This window comes from Lissotriton helveticus, chromosome 1_1, assembly GCF_964261635.1.
Source record: "Lissotriton helveticus chromosome 1_1, aLisHel1.1, whole genome shotgun sequence".
NCBI classification, from domain to species: Eukaryota; Metazoa; Chordata; class Amphibia; order Caudata; family Salamandridae; genus Lissotriton; species Lissotriton helveticus.
In genome coordinates this window covers 1,548,301,752-1,548,320,332 of record NC_136057.1, presented here as the reverse complement: position 1 = coordinate 1,548,320,332, position 18,581 = coordinate 1,548,301,752, and the positions used below count along the sequence as shown (strand labels likewise).

Genomic DNA, 18,581 nt, shown 5'->3' with positions numbered 1-18,581 from the left:
TGTCGACGGATTTAAATATTTTTTTTACCTGATAGGCATGTACTGTGGATAAATTACAGCATTTCGTACTTAGTGTGGGCAAGAGATTGGGCAGTGAATCATATGGTGGTCACATCATAAGATTGCGGTGGTTCTGAGGATGTCTGTTAGTCCAAAGGTACCACTGTATACCAACAGGTTCCTTTGCTATGTGATGTTGTTTGGTAGAGTACGTCCACATTGTGGCTTTTTCAGAGGACAAGGAATTTTCTGTAGGATCAAATGTATTTGTTCTCCAGCCAGAAGTTGAAGTCGCCAGCAACCGGGAAATAGTTAGATGTGAAGAGGTTATATACTATTTGTGGAGAAGTCTTTAAAGACTTAGTGGAATGTGTCACTCTACTCATCCTGGCATGTACTCTCAGGTGTCACTGAGACACAGCCCTTATCTTGTTTCTATCCTATGAAGATTCTGTCCAGACTGCCACACCGAGGATGTGGAGAGTGGTGGGAGAGGTAAACAACCATTACGACACGGTAATGACACCGCAGTGCCATCACAATGCGGGTTTTACAACGCAAGTCCTTACCACGACTTGCGCTGGAGGGCGCTCTAGACTAAGGAACAGTAGATTTACTATTCCAACACCTTCCCTACTGTACGTAGGCTGGTGTTGGAATAGTAAATCTTACTATTCCTAAGTCCAGCACCCTACAGCGCAAGTCGTGGTAACAACTTGCGTTGCAAAATCTGCGTTGTGATGGTACCGCGGTGTTATGTACCGCGTTGTACCATCATACATCCGTGGGAGAGGCATCTTGGGCAAGCGGACTGCTAAAGGAAACACTCTATCAGCTGAAGCACCTCCTTGGGCCATGCCTGCCACCTTTGGCCCCTTCTGTTGTTAATATCACTCATTGTAATTCTTGTGTTGAGTGGTTGGCTCACAAAGCTCTATTATCTGTTCCTGGTAGGTTTGCTACCTAACTCTATGTTGTCAGACGACCATGATTCTATCAAGAGCTTTCGCTTCATAAGCTAATGTGTGATGAGAGTTGTAGTCACAAGTTGCTTACGTTGAACCATTTGCATTGACACATCTGATAACACTTATTTGTAACATAAAAAACAAAACTAGGAACATGGCTGGATCACAAAACATTTTTGTTTGGTGCTATTTCAAGTCTTAGATAGCGAGCTAAAAGGAGTTTGTGGCATGCACAGCCTTATTGTTTTGTGAAAACAGGGCTCTAGCTCATAGTAATGTGTGACACGAAGGCTTGGGCATATTTGTTCTGTGGCATTTTGCTGTGGGGATCTACTCTGTTGTGCTTTTTGCACCAGTGTTTTCATCCTCTATTATTGCAATGGATGTTGTATTGCATTCAGTTTTGACTATTTTGTTGTGTTGTGCCCTTCCATGTTTTATTCTGTCTTCATGTTGCTTTTGTTAGTTGTTGTGCTATGTTCTGTTATTTAATTTAGATATGTCAACAAGTGCTACGATATTTTCTGCCAAAGCAGCATATGACTATAAAGTTTCTTTCACAAGCAACCACTTACTACGGGATAAGGCGGTAAAATGGTTCTGCTCTACTCTGCAAATACTTTAGATACCAGTCAGCCCAACACTGTTCAGAGATTGTTTCTTAACACAAGATTCTAGAGTTCCCTTGATGTGACATGACCAACAGTATCTTTACAACTCGGAGCTTACACAATACTAGTTTAGCAAGAGACCATGATGGGCTCAAGTACCTTGAACCCTCAGCAATAAAGAGTGACAAGGAGGATTTCTGACCCCTTTAATTGAATGTGCTATTTAGTCTCACTGGTCTACATTTCCCATGGGTAGGCCACCAACAGAAATCTAGATGTGAATGTCTTTGGTGCATGCTTGCATTGACCATTTTGTTGGGTTGTCTCTTAGCTTCCATCTGCTATGCCATGAAATTCTCAAATTAGACAAGAAAGTGAGCTGACACTTCACATATTGACCCCTACATCCACCGTGCTCAAGATTTTGTACAGTATGTTCTCACATTAGTTAATTTAGACTAATATCATTGTTCTCACATTAGTGTATGTTACCTCTAATCCTAACCTCACCTGGTAGGTGATCAATCAAGGGATATGACCCCTTAACCTCAATGCCCCCTTTCAGTGACAAGCCTATGCTTTGAATTCTTGCATCCGCTTGTAATGGTTTTGCACAAAAACATAATATAACGATACTTTTTGATGTAACTGGTACTGTTGTTCAGCCAAGATAGGACTGGGACAAAAAATCGGCCAGTGCACCAAAATAAAAGTGGACTCCACTGGCAAATCAGATACCTTAAACAGTGGCTTACATTTTCAAATCAGTGAAGTTTTTAACTTGATTCACAAAGGTAAACTGAGACAAACGTCTAACTTTACGACTTTCGATATACAAAGAGTATTTACTTCTCATAAATGCCCTTTGCGAATACCAAAAGTCATAAACATCCACTTTTGGTATTCACAAAGGGCATTTACGAACATGTCCTTTGTGAATACCGAAAGTCGTAATGTTAGACTTTACCAGGAAGGTAGGAGAGACTGTATCCATTTACGCTTACCGATGCCAATGTTTATGGTAATATTGGGAAAAACTACAGAAAAACAGGCCCACCACACTGGCGTAACGAAAAGTGCGGGGGCCTCCCTGCACGGTACTTAGGGGGCCCCCTCCGGGCTCAATCAGGAGCTCTCTGGCCAGAGTGCAGTGCCGAGGGGGCCCCTTGGAGCTAGTTCCCCCCCCGCCCCGCGTGGGCTGCGGGGGCCTGTGTTACACCCCTGGCCCACCAGCCTATCAAACAGGCCAATAAACAGCCACAACTCCAGCCCACAAACTGACCAGTCATACCAGAAACTCTTAGCACTGCCAAAATACACTATAAGCCAACCTGGCCTCGTTTAGTGAACAAATCATTTTAGATCATTTCCTGAATATGCGGCATTGCAAGGAATGCCTCCCATCTCAAATGAGCATCTTTGTCTGAAATATATGAGGACACTGTCTAACAACCTTCCCTCGCTTCAGTCTATAAAGGAATTAAATGAACAGAGTTGCACAGTAGTCTCATTCATATCGATTACTCGCCTGGCACACAGCGACACTGGACAGAAACAGAGAAGCCCTTCACAGCACTCAATACCTCTTGTTCACGACTTGGCAAGCACTGCCGTTCAGGCACCTGCTGCTGATACAACATCTCACATTCAATGCCCTGACACTGCTATCCCCAGTTGCACACCATTGATGGTTTTCCAGCTCTATCTAGACATCAGTTGTATGTAGTATTGACATAATGTCAGTAAAATAACGCAAAAATGTCACCATCTTGATGCCATTGAACTGTGGCCTCATAATATTCTACCGCCAGTGGTTCAGAACCTTTTATGACGGTCTTTCTTAACGATTTGAGATGGAGACTTTACAACAACAACAAAAGGAAATGTATCCTCCCTGGTCAAAAAGGAAGATCATCCTGGAGTGATTCTGAAGTCATTGGATGACTTCTCCTGCAATTATCTGGGGACGTCATCCCAAACCATCCTGAAGTCTGCCCACAGGGAAAAAAATTTAAATGGGATGACTCTTACTGTAATCACAAAAACTATTCTAGGATGGTGTTCTGATGACTCTCTTACTGTAATCACAAAAACTATTCTAGGATGGTGTTCTGATGACTTCCACTGGCAGGTAGTGATTACATTTTACAACTCCACGAATACTAATTGACAACTTTAGGATGAGTGTGAATTACTCCCGGATGATCCTATTGGAAGTGGCTTACTCTGGAATGACCCCATGATAATTTCAGGATGAGTGTGATTTACTCCAGGATAATTTAATGATAACTCAAAAATGAGCATAGATTCTTTAGGATTATATTAGGACAACTACAGAATGAGCGTGGATTACTAGACAATGACTACATAAGGGCTTTAAGATGGCTATGAAAAACTCTTGCAGGTTTTTATACCAACGGCAGGCCAAGTGTAGATAGCTCCCAGGTGATTTAATGAATAACTTAGCGTGACTGTGGATCAATAATAAATCATTACGGGCTGGATTACACCGTAAAAATTCCATGTTACAAGCACATTAGCCGACTGCCAGTATTCCCTTGCAGGGTCCCACTATTAGTTTAGGAATATGGATTTGCTTGTAGGGAAATATTTAGAGGCTCACCTCCTCAATGGATCTTCCTGTCAAAAACAGGTCTCTTGGATGCAATATGCCCTCTTTATACAATACCATGAATTATTTGCAATGCCATGAGTTCCAAAGTAAGGCCTAGATTTACAAAAGTGTCACTTAACGCAGCACAACACCCAAATTTGCTGCGTTGCATCACAGGGTGAGAGCAGGAAAGTGCCATGTCTACACCTCTCCCTTGCACCACTGCACCATAAGGCAGTCGAGCACCATGGACATGCGTTTGCACTATGGTGCAAAGGTGTCTAGCTTAGGTTTTTTACTGGAAGGGCCCCCTTGCAGTACAAAAAATACTATGCCTAGAAAAACCTGAAAACTTTTCCCATGTGGATGAGTGTTGTAACAAATACCAATTTGCTCTGGTTTATAAATCCTGAAAAGATTGTGTGTCAAGTCCGCATTATAAAGCTTAAGCAAACCAAAAACAATACTTCCATAAATCTGGTCCCAATTATAACATCAATATTCTCCTACTCTGGAAAGATTATTTTTTAAACTCTACTGTGAGATGGGTGCACTGTACAAAATAAATCTTAGAAAGATTCCTTCTGGCTAGCTTTGTGCTGTAGCAAGACCATATGCATACAAATGTTGTGGCTTCAACAATGTTATATTTTGCATTCAGATAAGATTAACAACTTGTGCAGCTACTCTCATACTCCTGACTCACTGGGACTTGCCTTACTTTGAGGTACAGAGCATTAGCTGAAGCTGTTTAAATTGGTGACCAGTGGCAAAAGACTGAAAAAAGTAATGGTTAAATGAAAAAACATCAAAGGGGATGTGTTAAGATGTAATTTTATTGATATAAAACACACCTTTGGCCTCATAGGAGCCAGGATACTGAACAAGAGAACATAGAGAAAGTCCAGGACACTGTTCAAGAGGGGAAAAATGCTAGAATAATACAAAAAGAACAAAAAGGCTTAATGAAAGCCAGCAACTTCAATTTTTGTTTTTAGATTCAGAGTTTTCTTTAGTCCTCTTCCAGTATTGCAAATCTTTATAGCCAGCTTCCTTCTCATAGTTCCGTTTCCCAGTGATGGCCAGCCTTTATCCGTGCACATAGACTTCATTGAGTCTGGAGGAAAAAGAAATTAACATACATCAGTAACATGTTAACACCACTATTTTAGGTTTTTAATAGGACTGGGCTGCCTTTAAAATGTTCCAATCCTTTTACTTCATATAGTGTGCCCGATTAGATATGCTTAAAAGGGTTCATAAGTTTAACATTAAGGTTACTTGGTCAAAGAGGTAATGGTGAGAGCAAGGCATTGATGAAGAGGTAGGCAGGTAGAAAGAAAGAAGACTCACCTGTCCAAGTGAAGAAACCACCGCTGTTCACCAGATGCTGTCACGCTTCCTCTGCAAACAGAAAGCAATCAATATCAGATTTCATTTACAAAACCATCATGGAGGCAGCCATGTTTAGACTGAACTCTACTTACAGTATTCTTATCTGGAAAACAGTCTAAAAATTTACCATCCTGACCAGAAATCCAAATAGGAGCTTACAACCTAATGCTAGGAACAGGGCAACTGATCTAATTATCGGGAGAGCTGAAATTAAATCCCAACTCAAGGCTATGCACCAGATTTGCATGGCATTTGTAGTGCAAATTCTCAATGAGTTACAACCCCTCCCCCATGGCTCTTTTGCAGACGGCTGTTAGTTAAGTGTGAAGGAGTGCATGTACAATAATATGATCCAGGACCACATATGCAAACATATATTTTAACACTGTATATATATTCATGTATTTTCATAGTCCTAAATCAATCAGAGTAGAAATTGTGCCAGTAGTGGCTGCGTGTGGTTCTGTTTGGGCAACAGAACCCCCCAATACCAGTTGACAAGTGCAAACAGAGCCATGAGGCCATGCTTAGTAAGAGCAAAGCAAGGCAAGTTTGCCCCATGGCACTGTTCACCGCCATGCGGAATGGGGCACTGACCACATAACTTAATGGACTCATGATTATAAGGAACAGGGCACAACTCTGTGTTCTAGACCATGGACAATGGATATATCATGTCAGGTCACCAGTTGCTATTTCTTTTTTCAGGTTGTAAGTTGCTTAGTCTTACTGGCTGAGAAAAACTTGGAAAAACTAAGGGTTCGCTATATATTAGCACATGGACATACTTTAACATTTTTGCCACGGTAGCACGAGAAAGTTAATATCACTGCATGGGTTCAAACATTTTTGTAAGACTGAATCTCAATGCACAGCCACGGTTGCAGTGGCTTTCCAATGGCCAAGTGATGGTCCAGGTCAGAAATGGACGTCCAAGACATCCAGAGACAGGAGAGAGATATCCTGTGTGTTCTTTTCCAGCTTGGGGAAGTGACAAATTTGGCATTTAACAGTTGACTGAGTCAATGTTGTCCCTTTACAGTTGCATAACTGTGGCACCAAGCCCCTTCACCACTCATTCAAACAAATATGCCTCTGGAAATACTATCAAGACAGAGTGATAGCTTTCCAGGATACCAGTGATCTATCTGTTCCATAATTATCAAAGCATTTCAAATTTGTTGAACAAGGATCCATTCTACATCCTCCTTTCAGCATCTAAAACAGGTAATACTGAAGATGGCCATAATCTATGACACAGAAGCTGGTTCACAAAAAACAAGGCCCTAAACAGCCAGCATTAGACAGAACAAGGCTCAAAGAGAGCAGGGTGCGGGCATTGTCAGTCATGCCCGCTTATATTGCAGACAGAGAGCTGGGTGGAGTCAACTGCGGATACATTGGTCGGTCCGTGACAAGAACGTGGTTCGCGTCCAGTCACAGACTCACCTGCTCGGTCCTGTTGTCCCGCAGTCGGGAATTTGTGGTACCTTGATTGGATGTCTCTGACATGTTACGGCTCCTTCATGCGGGTCTTCCTCTTACAGGTCGTTGATCTCTTCTTCCGGGTTCCTGTCCGCATCCATGTTCCCTCTCCGGAGGTACCTGCTTGTGTAACTCTGTTTCTTCGCGCCGGAGTTTCTTTAGCCTCTGGTCCTGTACAGAATACAATGGGAGAAGAAAGATATATTTAACCAAAGAATCCCCAGGTATATGGTAGGATGATGATGTTATATATGGTTAGAAGGACATAGTTACTTATCTGATTTATCTGATCCACGGAGAGTGGAAAAACAGTTATTCTTTTGTTTCCCTTATTTAGCACGGGCTGGATATAAAGAGGAAATATATATAAGTTAGTTTCCTGATTTCTTAAGGACACGCTATATTCTTATCTGACCCAGCACCTTTTTGTGTAGATTTTTCATACTACATCCTATCTAGGAAAATATGTTTTTTGCCTAGTATTAACTAGGATGTAAATTTTGGGGGTCTAATTGAGTGCTACAGTGGCATTTGTTAAGGTTAGTCCCTCGCATTGTTTTTTGCAATTATAAATATAACTTCTTTTACCATAAGGTGAATAACTAAGCTCACAAACAGGGCCACTGCCCATTCTGCAGATATAGGCAAACAAAGCTAGGGCTCTCAGCCATGGTGCATAACCAGGCTAAGAAAAAGCAGGGCCCTGGCCGAAGGTGCGTAACATAGGCGGCTCAAATAACATATACCAGTGCTTAGCTGTATAGAACACATTTAATTCATGCTATATACACTAGATGTGGAGCACTGATCTGTGCCAGATACAAGAGCTTACATTTATAAGGGGTCACTGGTCTATGCTTCATACTCTGGCTTCACCCACAGAACTTGCCTATGTTACACAGTAACGTTTAGGGAGACAAAACAATAATAAATAGTGCCACGTTTTTTGGGTTGCGTTCAGTGAAGCCGCCCTGACACCAGGAGTAGGGGCTAGTGGAGTTACAGAAGGACAGCATCACAATACAAAGTTTTACTTTTTGCTTTTATACACACTTTTTCCAATATAAAAATAATTATTTGGGCTACCGCCCTGTCTTGCCTCTCCTCTTGTGCAATTTAAAAGGTAATTTTTTTCCTTTCGCTTTATAAACATAATTAACTGTGCGCTGCCACAGCAAATGTCAGTTTTAACTCTGCAACAGCTGAAATGCATGTTTTAAATCGTTGCACTGATTAGGTTTACCTAATGTGTGCTTGCGAACGGCATGGTCTCTGGACAAGGTCTCTCCCAGAAGCCAGGGTGGGCGTGGCATGCTGTGTGGCATCTTAATCATACCCATCCGTTGCAGCTTGCTGACTGCTGTGGAGGAAGGAAAGGGCTCGGAAAGAAGGAGGCTGTGTCTGCGCTACTGCTGCATTACTTTATTACACACAGATTGGCAAATGTCATCCAAACAAGAAGCATGGCATCATGAAGAGGGCATAAAGCAACAAAAAATAACCTAAGCATTAATGGGGAAAAGACCACTGCTGTAGGTGCTGTGTGCGCTCGTATGCTGGGTAGAGAGCTTTGTAATGCGAAGCAGAAGGGGAATCAAAACGGGCAGAAGCAGCGACTGGAGAAAAGCATTAATAAAAAGGTACATACAAAAGTTCTTACACAAAGGCTATAAGGAAGGCAAGCCCTAGTACACTGGTGCACCTGACTTTTCAAAGGAAAAAAAGGCGGCAAAGAAGTTCAATGCTGGAATAAACCAATTGTAGGCAGGAATAAAGCGGTTGTATCAATTACAGAACGTCTTGCTTGCAGCAATGCTTGCACGCTGCCAAAGCTCAACCTAAAAAAAGCATATTAACCATACAAAATAAAAACAAACACTTTAGAAAAAACATATACAAATGATTTAATTATGTAGAAATATATTGCAGGATTTCCCAAAACCATCGAAGATAACCATTGTGTTGATTTTGCTGGGGTTTGTCACAGCAGTGAAGTAGATGAAGTAAGCAAAATGGGGAGATGAATGGTAGGGGTATGTGAAGCACAGAAAGGGAGAAGAGGCAAGGCTGAAGAAGACTAGGTGTATTAAAAAGGACTACAGGCAGAAGAGTCAGAGCAGCGTTGAAGGGAGGCTGAAGAGGAATGAAGGAGAGGCTAAGACCGAAGAATCCTGGCAAGAAACAACTGAGTGGAAGTGAAGGAGCAAGAGGAATGAGGAAGACGTACCCGATGAAGAGGAATAAGGTATAAGAGGCAACATGAAGGACATTGTAGGGTTAGGAAGGACTAACTTGTTAAGTTTGGGGAAGTTAAGTAATAACCTACCTTTTTTTTTTTTTTTTAAGAGTTTTATATATCGCAAACTTGACCCAAAGATTTCAGATATCAGAGCGCTTTACATGAGCACCAGTTTCGTTACAGATTGACACATTAATTTTTTTTAGTCGCAAGGAGATTAAGTGATTTGCCCAGAATCACAGGATGTTGAGCATCGTTGCCGAGACTCGAACCCAGTTCTCCAGCTTTGAGGTCGACCGCTCTAGCCATAAGACTATATCCTCTCACCTCTTGTTAGGAGTACTGAGAGCTATTCATGCCCCCTAATACACATACCACTGATGCACCGGAAGTGCTTGGCCTCAGCGATCTCTCATATTAAGGGTCAGTATGGTGGCTGCCCCTCCCAGGCCTCCTTTTCCTGCCTCAATATGCTCTGTGGCACCCACCTTACAGGTGTCAGGGAAGTGTTTTCCATTTCTCCATCTATCTCTTTATATCTGAACAATTTATCTTTCACAACCATTCAGAGGGACGCAGGGGGTCGGACCCTGGGTGTGCCTGTTCTGTCCTAACTCTCTGTGCTATTCAATTGTTATTTCCCTAGGTGGCTGGTATTTGTATGGTGATTAGGACGCCATTGCTCCCCTTCTATACTGACACCACACGTGGTCTGTGGGCTGCAGTCGGAGGCCGCATCCCATTGGTGTTAAACTGATGGACCCAGGCGCATGCCACAACAGCAACTGGAGGTAACAAGACACCTTCTTCAGTTATGTGTACGACCAACCACCCTAATGTGCCCACCATTGATGTCCTCCTTTCAACCTCCAGCCACCACTGTGGAACAAGGGGACGTTGGGGCTCAGAGTGGAATGTTGGCTGGGCATCTGAACCCTGTAGCATCCTTTGGTACAACACTGTAAAGTTTTTCCCAGGGTGCGGGTGGTGAAATTTAGATTTACACTACTGAATAAGTTAAATGTTCGGTCAATAAGGCAGTTCGAAAGAATTGCATTATAGAGAGCAACAACACCTGCATTAGTTTGCACCTGTGCCCCGCTTAGGAGCTGTACTGCAGAGTTGCTCCCTTCTGATATTGGGGTGGGGTAGAGTGGAATGGAGTAGGTTGATTTAGAGTAGAGTGGATTGGGGTAGCATAGAGTAGGGTAGATTGATTTAGAGTGGAATACAGTGGATTAGATAGTAGTACGGTAGGGTGAATTAGAATGGAGTGGGGTAGACAGTAGTGGTGTAGAGTGGGCTAGATGGAGGAAAAGGTGGAACGGGGTACATTGGGGTGGAGTGGGGTAGATTGGAGTTGAGTGAAGTGAGATATACTGGGTAGATTGGGGAAGAGTGTGGAATACAGTGGATTAGATAGTAGTACGGTAGCGTGAATTAGAATGGAGTGGGGTAGACAGTAGTGGTGTAGAGTGGGCTAGATGGAGGAAAAGGTGGAACGGGGTACATTGGGGTGGAGTGGGGTAGATTGGAGTTGAGTGAAGTGAGATATACTGGGTAGATTGGGGAAGAGTGGGTGGATTGGAGTGGGATAGATTTGGGTGAGGTGGGGCAGACTGAAGTGAAGTGGGTAGATTGGGTGGATTACAGTAGAGTAGATTGCAATGGAGTAGAGTAGGTTGGAGTGGAGTAGGGTAAATTGAAGTGGAGCGGGATACTTGGAGTGGAGTAGATTGAGGTAACAGATTGATTTAGAGTAGGAAAGGGTAGATTTGGGTAGCATGGAATGGAGTAGATTGGTTAAAAGTGGGGTAGATTGTACTGGGGTATATTGAGGTAGAGTGAGGTAGAGTGGGGTGCATCCTGTAGTGGTGTTGAGTGGGCTTACTTGGGTGTACAGTGCGGTACATTTAGTGGGCTAGATTTGAGTAGAGTGGTGTACAGTGGAGTGAGGTAGATCTGGGTGGATTGGGGTAGATAGGAATGGATAGAGTGGAGGGCGGTATATTGGGGGTGGAACGGGGTACATTAGGGAAGAGTAGGGTACTTGGAGTGAGGTTAATTGGGTGGATTAGAGTAGGGTAGATTGGAATGGAGGGGGTAGAGTGGAGTAGGATAGAGGAGATGGAGTGGAATAGGGTAGGGTAGAATAAAGAGGAGTGGACTAGATTAGGCTAGATTGGAGTGGGATAGATTTATGTGGAGTGGGGCAGATTGAGGTAGAGTGGAGTTGGGTATCTTTGGGATGGGTGGGGTGGACTAGAGTGAAGTGAGGTAGACTGGGTGGATTGGAGTAGGATAGAGTGGATTGTGGGGGATTGGGGTAGAGTGTAGTATGGTAGAGTGGAGGTAGATCAGTGGAAGAGTGGGGTACATTGAAGTGGAGTAGATTGGGTGGATTAGAGCATGGTAGATTGGAGTGGAGTAGAGGTGGAGGTGGATTAACTGGGGTAGATAGGAGTGCAGTAAATTAGGGTACAGTCGAATGAGGTATATTTGGGTAGACTGGAATTGGGTAGATTGGGGTGGGGTGGAGTGGAATAGGGTGGGGCAGTGTAAGGCAGATAGAGTGGATTTGAGAGGGGTACATTGGAATGAAGTGGGGTAGGTTGGAGTAGGGTGAGGTAGATTGTGGTAGAGTGGGGTAGTTTAGGTTGGGGTGGGATACATTGGAGTAGAGTAGATTGAGTGAATTAGAGTATGGTAGATTTTTGTGAAGTGGAGTTGGATGTAGTGGGGTAGCAGGGTGGAGTATAGTGGGGAAGGGGGCCGTGTTGTAAAGTGTCTTACAGTAGAGTTTCATGGAGTGGCATGGCATAGAGTGGAGCAGAGTGAAGTGGTATAGAGAGGAGTAGTATGAAGTGGAGTATGCATGGTGTGATAAGCACACTGCCATTAAAGACAACACATTTCCAATTGAAATTGTCCATTACATTTGCATTCGAGAGGGTGGAGGGTCAGAAACAGGCCTGGGTGAAATTTAAATCATGTGCAATTTTTCAAATTTCACATTACACTTGTGTCAAAAAATAAATGACAGGTTTGCATTTCACATAATGTTCTTGAAATTTCACGTAATTACTTAAAAGAAAATTATACTTATTCCATACTCTCTTAGTCAAATGAGCTGAAAAAGGGGCAAGAGGGAGGTGAGTTAGAAAAAAGGATGGGGAGAGAACTGAGAAATAACTAATGCTTCTCTCTAGTAGTTTCCTGCCACCTTAATAGTTTTCAGTTTCAAAACATTCCCCTCACAAGTTATCAATGATGAGAGAGAACAGTTCAGCAACAAAAATGTATACTGAAGCCATTAAATAATTATTACAATACAGAATATGTGATACAGAATAAGATACCTCACATCCTCAAGTTGTTAAATCTTATAACATTTTCTCTAACACTACTGGTTTACAATTTGCTTCTTGGGGAACTGCTAAAGCCCATGGTTAAGCTATGCCAACAAGCGCTCTCATACTGTTCTAATAGACCTATGAGAGCGCTTTAAAGGTGTTACCACTGTCCATGAAAAAGCATACCAGAGTGAGTGACGTGATAATTACATTCGAGTGCCAACATAACTGATACCGAAAGGACCAGTTACATGAGTACCTAAAAGGCCATCAATTCGAATGTAACAAGAAGCAAACATCAAATATGCTTGTAGGATTAAGACAGTCTAAATACGCTGATATCAAACCGTGCAATGCTAAACATTCCACTCAGTAATGTTGCAGGAACAGATTTTCGTGATATGTACTGCCTACTTCTTGTCACAGAACAAAATCCAGAAGTTAATTTCCACTCTTCCTTGTCCAGACCGGAGTGCATGTTGTGCCAGCTAGATAATGCAGCAGAGGGGCTTCAGTGCCCAAGAGACTAAAAGAGAGTAAAAACAATGTATCTAAATCATATCAAAAGGTGTACTTAAATGCCTTCCTACAGATCTACGGCTGAAGAACATCGTGTTGACTACATAAAATCACCCTTTAGGCGGTCATCAAGACTAGTGTTTTGCCACAAATAACCCACTTTCTCTCCTATGCACGGTTCCATAGTCCCACAAATGCAGACTGTGGGAGAATCATCTTCTTGCAGGCCAGTTATTTCTTTCCTCGGAAAGTAAAAATGTTTTCCCTTTTTCATTGCCCACAACTACAGGTCAATCCGGAGGCTAAGATGTCGAGTTATTTTAGGCAAATACAGCACGATATTTCTCTCAAGAGTGCTGCGCATTGGGTTAGTTCCTTTAAAAATAGATATTATTCAGATTTTTTTTTAATGTTTCACTGTCCTTTACTTCTAGGCCCTGCAAGTGCTTAAGAAATAAAAAAAACGGAAGCTTTTGCTGTAGGCTTTTCTCATTAGAGGGCTAATTTAAACAAAGCAAAACCTTCCCGAACCACAAAAACCACATGTCCCTCAATTACCTGAGAAGCAGTAATTCGATCTCTTGCTCCTGTCCCGATAAGGGTTTCTCCCACACGAACATGCAAATGGTCGAGAAGCGCTGAAGAAATCTTCAATACTCTCGAAGTAGAGGTTGAGTAGGCGCCATGTCCACGTTTGTAAATATCTTGCTGACCCACGGGTGTTGACCTAACGATTGCCCGACGCTCCGGCATGCCGTCACTTCCGGCGCCAACGGAAGTGCATTTCAAAGCACTTCAACATTGCATTCTGGGACTTGTAGTTAACCCGGTGTTGCATGCAGATGTCCAATTGATAGGAAACTCCGGTAAGGTATGAATATAGATCAAGTGACTAGAGCGCACTGAGTGATTTTGTGAAAGTCGACAGTAACTCGCTGGCACTTATGCACCCTGTGCAAAAAGAGACCTCTGTGAGGACCGCAGACGCTCAAGTGCAGCCTTGTAGTCTGGGCAGAGTTCAGCAACCGGCTTCCTTCTTACGAAAGATAAAAGTGTAGATCTGTTTGGCAGGCCAACTCTCACCGAAATGAACCGCCCAGCGCAGGCAGCGAAGGAAAACACCACACATTGCAATAATGAGCTTTTAAGTGACTTTACAGGATGCAATAATCTTCACGTGCATTCTAATAATTTCACAGTAAAAAGCAATTCCAAGTCGATCGCACAGGTAACAAAATGCTGCAAGAAACATTCCAAGAGATTCCTCTTAAATGTTGGCTCTGTGCAGCACAACAGTGGGTTTGATAGCCCACTGATACATTTTGATTCCCGAAGATACAATCAATTTGTTCTTTCAGTAATGAAGAGTTACCGCTGTATTACTTTTAGTATGTGCTTTTTTGTGTGTGAAAAACATGTTATTATAATGTCATATGTTTATATAACCTGTCTGTTGTAAATATTTCTCGTTTTTATGCATATGTATATTTGTGTAAAATAATCTATTTTTATACTTTGCGACCATTTTGACGTGCAATTTGGTATTAATGTATTTAAATAAATGCAGATGTCCAAGCGCACAAACAAAAAACATACAACTGTGTTTTCTCAAAATACACCTTCGGGTAAAGTCCGCGCTATATAAAAACGCACAAATAAATAAATAAATACAACTCTCACCCCTCTCCTGCCAGAGCACAGTTCACTCCCCCCACACACAGTTTCTTCGTTATTTATGTTTTGGTAAATCCACGGAATACGGAATTACTATGCGAACTGGGTTCTCTCAATTAAATGACACACATAATTTGCTATTTCGTGCAAATGATCGCTCCAATTTACCACCTGGTGCAAGTGGTAAATGGGAGCGACTGGTGGTGCGGGGCTGCAGGCCCCCCTGGGGGCGCGGGGGGGAGGGGGTCACCAGGAGGGGAGGGGAGTGGAGCAGGCATCAGTGAGCACTGAAGGTTAGTCTCACAGGGAAGGTCCGTCGTACTGTAGAGGGCATTGAATGTTAAGTGCAACTTTTTATTTGATATAGACAAATTGTTTTACTCTGCATGTTGAAGCGTAATACCAATAACAGTACCTACCCTGTTCTTCAATGCAAAAGAAATAATTACATGTTGGGGAACACTTCGAACAGTATGTACCGAAAGAGTATATTTTCAAAAGCACTGGAGTGCACTTTGTATTCATAGCTCTCTGTGTTATAAATGAGATAGGTTTACCCTTTGCCACGAAGTAACATCATCAGATACTCGATTCAGAATCATCGTCAAGTCATCAAGAGCAATCACATCCTGTAAAGTAATCATACAGCCATTTTCAAGTCGTCCTGAAATCATCAAGCTGAGTTTCTAAACTCTGCTGATGACTTCAAGAGCTTGATGATGTCTGATGTTGAGGAAATGACTTCTAGAGTAGTTGGATGATCATTCGATGATTCTGGGATGGCTTCTAAAGTCATTCAGTTTGACCTGGGCCCATGTCATATATAACAATAAAGACTCTCTGAAAAATAATTAGTAGAAATATAATACAGTAAATAACAATTTGTATACACAGAATCCATAATGTAACCCAGTGGATTTTAGTCAAATAGGAAGTCTTAAAATGTTGAGTCAGTATTGAATTCGTAATACATTTTTCTTCTCTAATCATAGGGCTAAATGTACTGTACCCACCTTTTTATTTACTTTCTCGTCTGCTCTCCTGCCTCATTAATAGGTTTTATTTGGTAGATCCAAAATCTCCAAGATGGCAGCAGGCCGTGTACTCCCAGTCTGCCCTCTCTTTCCATTCACTGCTACACCATAGCGTTGGATGTGCTGGAGATGGTGGCTGGGCCGCCCACAGCCCAATAGCAGATTTGATGACGCTACCCGTGACACTGATCACAACATTGTCGCGCTGGGTTTTGACACCTGGGGGGGATGGAGGGAGCAGGGGACCTCGCATACCACCCACACGAATAATAAAAATATACTACGGCTCCCTTGCACACCTTTCTAATATTTAATGTTTGTCACTGCCATTTCACTCCACCCACATGTGTAAGCTCATCCTGCTGGCATATTTTCAGCAAGTAGCACACAAAAAAAGCAAACTGTCAAAGTAATCGTTATGCAATGTATTTAAGAAGCAAAAAACACAGAAATAACTTTAATCTGCATATGAACGCTCTTTCTCCGATGATGTTTTGAAAATGAGAATTCATCATCAAATGCCAACTCTGGAATTTATTAACCACTTACAAATAATCAAGCAGGAACAGTCATCGTGCAGATGCATGGTGTTCCTGCTACTTGGTAGCCTCCTTGTTATCCTATCACAAACCGCAAATATTAAATACTAGCAGCCTGTCCCGACGTTGTCCGGGAGCAATTAGGCTTCAGGGCCCCCGCCCATCACGACGTTGTCCGTGGGTCCCCCGGAACCTTCCTCCATATATTGCAGTATTATACCTCTATGTTTACTTTGTACGCTTTTGTAACCTGCACACGTCACTTTTTCCTCCCGTAATGCAGTATTATACCTCTGTTTTAGTTTGTACGCTTTTGTAACCTGCACAAGACACTTTTTCCTCCTGTAATGCAGTATTATACCTCTGTTTACTTTGTACACTTTTGTAACCTGCACACGTCACTTTTTCCTCCTGTAATGCACCGTTTGGCTCACTTTTGTAATGCACCGTTTGCTTCCTCGTGTATTTTGTTTGCTCACGATTGTCATTTTTGCTACATTTAATGTAACGTTTGCTTTTGTATTTTGCCGCCGCTCACCGCTCCTAAATAAATAAATAAATAACCTACCTCATCTGCCGCTCGCCGCTCCTCACCGCCTGTCCGCCGTTCCTCACCGCCTGTCCACCGCTTCTCACCGCCTGTCCACCGCTCCTCACCGCCTGTCCGCCGCTCCTCACCGCTCCTCACCGCCTGTCCGCCGCTCCTCACTGCTCCTCCCCGCCTGTGCGCCGCTCCTCCCCGCGCTCATGTCCACCGGTCCTCTTCGCTCTCCTGTACGCCGCTCCTCCCCGCGCTCCTAACGTCAGCACGCACGTCGCGGCCGGCGCTTCTTCCAAGGGACTACTTTTTTTTGGGGGGTACATTTTTGAAATTACGTATATTTATTAAGTTTATATAGCCTATGTCCATCTGCACACCCTGACAATTACAACGATGTATCGGGTGTGTGGATTGGCGCTGTGGTTCCCGAGTTTACCCGCCTCAAAGGTTCAAAGTTCTTCCTTTATAATAGTAGTATAGATAGCATTAGGAGTATGGACGGTCAAAGTATCCACTGAAAAGTGTAGACCAATGGGTCTGTCCACTTTTTTGGTTTGACTCTATAGGTGCCATCACAATTAATTAAATGTTATGTGTATATTCCCTGAAACGACAACTGGCATACTGTTCCACGCCATTGCCAAGGAAAAAATGAAGTGTCGCACCCAGGCTGTAGACGAGGAAAAACATTTCCAGGAGCACTGATTTGGGAAAAAGACCCTCTGTTTGGGTTGCGGAATTGGGGTAAGGAAGGAATCCCACCATGGAGGCTCACGTGGCTAGGTGTCACAGGCAGGGCACAAAAAGTTCCATCTTAAGTGAAAGTCAGGAGCCCATCGGTGTTGGTGGAACCCTGGCATGGCACATTGGAGCACACCTTTTCATAATCCTAGCTTATTGGTGGTAATTCCTGTCATAATGTGGGCGTCCATGGTGTGCCCAGCCTTAGGCATGAGGTTAGCCCTTGCCTTGTGGTGGCAACTCTTGACATATTATGGGCATATGGTGGTCATCCATGGGGTGGAATGTAAATAATTTTGAATACTTCAAGCAGGATTAGAGAAGACTAGAGCAAGTGAATTTACATAACATGTGCATACTACTAGCTATGCTTAGCCAGTCTTCTTTTCAAAATTCAGGACGGATAAGACATTCCAAATATATGGATTTTGAAAATATTGTTGGGCAAGGAATCTCCTATTTCAATTGCAAATACTTGTTTTAGTTTGAGTCTGCAGCCAAAATAATGTAAAGCAACAAACTGTATGACTGGACAAATGTAAAGAAATCAAAAGCGTTCACCTTCCAGGGCCACATTATAGCACAAGAAGGTGTACGCTGCGCACAGCTATTCTGATTGGCTATCGTTCAGCCAATCAGAATGATATAAAACAGGTGCTGTTTGTGATTGGTTTAAGAGCAGTCAGTCAAAATGACAGAGAGCAAGTGTTTCAGTAGGCCTGATGGGCCATATTTGAAATAATCAAACTGGTTTCCATGTTTGGACCATTGTAGTTGGATGCCTGAAGGAATGAGAATGGCCCCTTCACCACTACAATCATAGACTGTCTGTTGAGGTTTTGGTGCTTTGGTAATTTTGCAGTAATCT

The 18,581-nt window shown here is 42.8% G+C and overlaps 1 protein-coding gene and 1 long non-coding RNA gene across 3 annotated transcripts in view; one reads left to right on the top strand and one right to left on the bottom strand.

Annotated features, from left to right (window-relative positions):
• The window catches only part of BRINP3 (BMP/retinoic acid inducible neural specific 3), a 1,145,169-nt gene that overhangs the window by 740,638 nt on the left and 385,950 nt on the right, over window positions 1-18,581 (top strand). The window lies entirely within an intron of this gene.
• Window positions 5,055-13,875, bottom strand: LOC144773502 (uncharacterized). Of its 2 annotated transcripts, XR_013599993.1 has the most exons (4): window positions 13,743-13,875; window positions 7,038-7,244; window positions 5,547-5,597; window positions 5,055-5,310 (listed from the first exon to the last, which is right to left on the bottom strand). It is a non-coding gene; the product is annotated as an uncharacterized LOC144773502 (long non-coding RNA). The 2 variants fall into 2 exon arrangements; XR_013599992.1 differs by lacking the exon at window positions 13,743-13,875 and having other exon boundaries at window positions 7,038-7,402.